At 37.1% G+C, this 5,697-nt stretch overlaps 1 pseudogene; it reads right to left on the bottom strand.

Moving 5' to 3' along the window:
• Nucleotides 1-2,521: 2,521 nt before the first annotated feature.
• LOC114378904 lies at nucleotides 2,522-5,483 on the bottom strand (annotated as a pseudogene).
• Nucleotides 5,484-5,697: the final 214 nt, after the last annotated feature.

Genomic DNA, 5,697 nt, shown 5'->3' with positions numbered 1-5,697 from the left:
ACGTAGAGTGATACCTGGGGTATACTTACTGACTTGATGTTTCTTAAGGATCTGACACTGAGTTTGTGGTTACATTTTCCATAGTGTCGACTTGGAAATCCTAACAAATTCAAGGTATAATCAGTTGATGAGAGTCTGCCATAGTACCATGGCAAATGGTGTACTCCCAATAATCATCTGAATAAAATGTGTAAGACCACTAAGTTTTGAGAGTTCCAGTGGCAGCTAGCTAGTGAGAAATATATGTTGAGATAGTAAAAAGGAACACTTTAGGATGTGAGTGAGATTTGGTAGATAACCACATTGTTGTGGTTGTTAGTTTGTATGTGTGACTTGTTAAAGTCTTTATGGGTTTGGTTGACCAAGCAGGAGACTCACCCTTACATTTTTGTTTAGCATCAAATGGCGGAGCTAGATCTTCTCCTTGAGTTAGGTTGCTACCATGGGGGGTGGATTCATAATGTGGTCCAGGGCGTAGACCACTTCATCGAATACCTTCATTTCACAATGATGTCCATTGATGACACAGATAATGCATCGAAGTTAGTTGAGTACTTCATGTTGTGTATTCATCCTACTCTACCCTACTACCGCCATGCCACACTAGTGAAGGTAGTTGAGATATCACCATCATCGTCTTCATCATCTTATTTTGATGTACCAGTCTATGTCCCTCAACTGCATACTCATCATCTTATTCTGATGTACCGAAGTACATTCCTTAGCCAATGAATGAAATGGAGGACTCTGAGCATACTTTGACTACTTCTCTCTTTCTAGAACCCTCACCTTTGGTGGAGCGCATCTTTCCACTTGGGACCAAACCCCATGTCTTGACCTTAGTGGGGGTTAGCGCCCAAGTGGTAACACTGCTGATAGTCGACCAAGGAGGCAGGGAGGAAGACCCGGAGATAGACGAGGAGGACTTGCCAAAGGAGAAGAAGGTCTTTAATGAGGGGGGATCGAGAGATGCTTGATCAGGCCATATTTTGCGATAAGACAACAACCAGTGAAGAGGTGCCTCAGGAAGGAGCTAGATGGCTGATAGAGGAGAGTAGTGAGAAAGATCCTGATATGCAAGATGTCTCTTCATAGGGATCTTGTTGTTGGGACTTTCTAACTATTGACCTTTGGCATCACTTTTGTGCAGCTTCCTTCCAAGGACTGGGTTTAGTGGTGATTGCTATTTCTTGGTGTTTTCTGTTTTATGAATATGTATAGGTAGGCCTAGGTTTCAAACTTTCACATGTATATTTCAGTCATCAGATTACCATCACAGGATTTTTGGTGACTTTTTAGGAGAAAATATAAATACCACACCCATCCATAAAAATCACTTCCAAAGTTATGGAAAAATGAAAATTTTATGTACTTTTGAAAATTTCCATGACATTGATAGAATTCATCATTTCAAAATTTAGGTTTCGAAAATACATAAAGTTTGCATACTTCTAAAATGTAATTTCTTAAATTTTGAATCCACCCTTGTGTAGTAGAGATGTTCATAAACTAATCTAGTCTAATAAAAACCTATAGAAAATCGAATAAACAAAAAAATAGGTTGGATCAAATTTTGAATTTGGTTTTAAAAATCAGGCTAAAACATACCTTTTCTCCCCTATAATACTCAATACACAATTTTGGTCCCCCTATTTTACAACCAAGACATTTAGTCCCCTTCTTTTTCAACAATTTTGGTCCTTCCGTTAGTTGATCTTTACTACTGAGATAACACTTATATGGCACAAAGTTAAATTGAGTGAAAAAAAAGTGTCTAAAGGGAATTGAACCCATGACCTTCATCACATGGGTCAAGTTTTCCATACACAACACACAAAATGGCAACCACTTCATCTAGATGGCACCATTGTTATGGTCAACATGTAGGCTATCACTCATGACCAGGATGTTTGGTCTAGGCTAGAAAAGTTCAAGCCAGAGCATTTTTGGAAGGATGAGGATGTGCCAATTATGGGGGTTTGATCTTAGGTTGGCACCTGGCTGCTCTGGAAGAAAGGTGTAGCCTAGAAAGTCATGGGCTTGGCCACTATTGAACTTTGGCTCGCTATGTTCTTACAAAACTTCAAATGGATGCCTTGTGATTATGGTGTGGACTCTTCTAAGTGCTTGAAGCTCTTTGTGGAAATGAAATACACTCTCATAACCAAAGTTGTTACAAGGCCTGCTTCTCTTGCTTGTGTAAACTACTTTAGTTAATCAAGGCAAATAACCTTGCTATGTAATGAGTTGGAGTATCCCATCATTTTAGGATTTCTATTTTTAGTCCTTGAACTTTCTTTTTTGTTGGTTTTAACTCCTTAACCTTTTTCGATTCCTACTTTTAGTCCTTTAAATTTTATTTTTGTCCTTAATTTTAGTCTATGACCATGGACTATAAGTAAGGGCAAAAAAAATGTTAAGGAGCTAAAGCCAGCAAAAAGAAAGTTCAAGGACTAAAACTAGAAATCCTAAAATGATGGGATATTCCAACCTAATTACATAACAAAGTTATGTGCCTTGATTAACCAAATTGGTTTACACAAGCAAGAGAAGCAGGTCTTGTAACAACTTTGGTTATGAGAGAGTGTTTATTTCCACAAAGAGCTTCAAGCACTCAGACAAGTCCACACCGGAATCATAAGGCATCCATTTGAAGTTTTGTAAGAACATAGCAAGCCAAAGTTCAACAGTGGCCAAGCCCGTGGCTTTTCTAGGGCACACCTTTATTCCAGAGCTAAATGGTGTCAACCTAAGATCAGACCCCATAATTGGCAAATCCTCGTACTTCAAAAAATGCTCTGGCTTGAACTGTTCTAGCTCAACCCAAACATCTTGGTCATGACTAATAGCCCAGATGTTGACCATAGTAGTGGTGCCAACTGGAATAAAGTGGTTTCCAATTTGTGTGTTGTATATGGAAAACTTGGCCCATGAAATAAAGAGGTCCTGATATGCATCCTTAGGGTTTCTTTCACTATGGTATGCACATAAGGAAGGTTGGGAAGGTCATCATCACTCGCACTGCACTCAATACCAACTGTTGGATCAAGTGGTCTCGAAATAATTAAGAACGGGGGGTTGAATTAATTATTAATGTGCCTTGACTAATTAAAAAACTATCCTTCTTAATGTTACTAGATTTAATTAGGCTTTTACTACAAAGTTAAGAAAAGAAAAAGAAACTTAACCAAAAGTTAAAGAGATAATTAAAGTGCACAGCGGAAATTAAAGAGTGTAGAGAAGAAGAAGACAAATACAAGAGTTTTATACTGGTTTGGCAGCAACCCGTGCCTACATCCAGTCCCCAAGCGACCTGCGGTCCTTGAGATTTCTTTTCAACCTTGTAAAAGTCATTACAAGCAAAGATCCACAAGGGATGTATCCTCCCTTGTTCTCTTTGAACAACCAAGTGGATGTACCCTCCACTAAAATTGATCCACAAGAGATGTGCCCTCTCTTGTTCTCAGTTACAACAACCCCAGTAGATGTACCCTCTACTTGTACCACAAAGGATGTACCCTCCAATGTCTTAAGACAAAGTTCTCAGGCGGTTAGTCCTTTGAAATCTTTTGTTTAAGGGAAAGGAAAGAATCAAAAGAATTCTCAGACTGTGTCGTTTTGAATTCTTTGTAAAGGGAGAAGGGAGACACAAAAGAATTCAGGCGGTTAGTCCTTTGTTCTTTTGGAAAATGAAGAAGAAAGACACAAAAAGAATTCAGGTGGTTAGTCCTTGTCGAATTCTTTTTGGCAAAGGGAGAAGAGAATGAAAAAGATGAATAGCACACTTTTGTTTTCTGTGAAAGAACAAGGTTTGGAAACCAGAAAACTTAGAAAGCTTTTGGCAAAAGAAGAAGAATAAGAATTTCAAGAAGATGTTCAAAAAGGTGTGTAAAAAGTTATATCAAGTACATAAAATGCAAGTCAAGGTCTTGCTTTTATAGACTCTTCATGTCTGGTCAAGAAAACCATTGGAAGAGTTATAACCTTGAGAAAATCTTGAGAAAACCATTTGAAGAGTTACATCTCTTGATTTTTATTCAAAACTTGTCACTGGTAATCGATTACCAAAACCATGTAATCGATTACACAAAGCATTTTATGAAAAGATGTGACTCTTCACAATTGAATTTGAATTTCAACGTTCAGATACACTAGTAATCAATTACTAATATATTGTAATCGATTACATCATTTAAAAATCAATTGGAACGTTGCAAATTCAGTTAAAAGCTTTTGAAATCAAACTTTTCCACTGGTAATCGATTATAGGAAAATGGTAATCGATTACTAGAGAATAAAAACTCTGGTAACTTAGAAAATTTTGAGAAAAACTTTTTTGAAAAACAAAATTGGGCTATGTTTGTTTTTTGAAAAATCTTTTCAATACTTCCCTTGTGAAGTATTCTTGATTTCTTCTCTTGAATCTTGAATTCATCTTCTCTTGAATCTTCTTGATTTAATCTTGATCTTGAACTTGTTGACTCAATCTTGAAATCATTCTCTTGGGCTTTTTGTCATCATCAAAACTACTTGAATCAACTTGATTCATCATCATGAAGCTTGCTTCTACACCAACCACAAAGTCAATTACAGACTAAGCCTTGTCTTGGATATTTAGATGCAGAACCATCCTAATTAGAATCCACTGCAGAACAATATCCATTGTATGAATCCCTCTAAATATCATTTCCTGAAAAGTAAAATCACATTAAATTGCATTACTTTGTCATTGGCACATTCATAAGGTCATTAATAAACTAGATTCAAATTAGCATGTACTATAAAATGATATAAAAATAAACAAAATAATTATTTGAAATGAAAGAAGTAATGAACATGAGATTAAATAAGAAAAAGCTTACCCACAAAACAAAAACCATATCAGAGTGTTGAAGCTTGTTTTCTTTCTCCAAATCCAACAACACATCAACAAAGTCATTAGAGCCCTCAGTAACCCTGACCTTATCCTCACCTTCAACAACCCTCTTCACTCCATTATCCAAAATGATTTTCCCCACAAAAACATTCACTTTATCCACCAAACTCATGCACCTCTTCCTCACACCTTGCAAATCCAACCAACACAAAAGTGGGAAGTGGTGACTTTAGTTAAGCACTCTAAGCAAATCATACCTTTCACTCACTAACTCCTCAAGCTCACACCATCACCCCCTAACCCTCGCCAAACACATAACTCTTCACAAACATGTTCTTCATCATGTTATTCAATGACCCAAAATGCAACACCTTCCTTACCTCCACCACAATGTCCTTTCCCACCATGCCCAAAATTTCTTTCACCACTTGAGCTCAAAACTCACCAAAAGCAGTAATCCTCCTAAAAGAGAACATGTGAATTGCAAAAATCCTCCTTAGGTTTTCTTTTAGTACTCACCATCAAGTGCAAACCCCATTGCGCGGTGAAAGAGAAGTTCAAAGGGTTGAAAACTTTTCTTCTTGGATTCCCTTCCCTTTCTTGCCATTATAACATGCTAATGATTCTTCAAGGAATTTTTTGTCCTGCCACTGAAGAGTGAAGACCTTTGCAATGGTTTCTAACCTTGCCCCCTAAAGCTTGCGAGCTGCAAATAATTCTTCTTCCTCTTTTATAAATAGAACTTTGTTAAGTTGAAGATCAAGATGATTACGCCACCTTAATCTGTAGATTTTATCTAGACAAAAGCAATGAAAACCCAT

Source organism: Glycine soja, chromosome 12, assembly GCF_004193775.1.
Source record: "Glycine soja cultivar W05 chromosome 12, ASM419377v2, whole genome shotgun sequence".
Taxonomy (NCBI): Eukaryota; Viridiplantae; Streptophyta; class Magnoliopsida; order Fabales; family Fabaceae; genus Glycine; species Glycine soja.
Note: the sequence above shows the minus strand (reverse complement) of the source record. Positions and strands in the feature narration are given on the sequence as shown.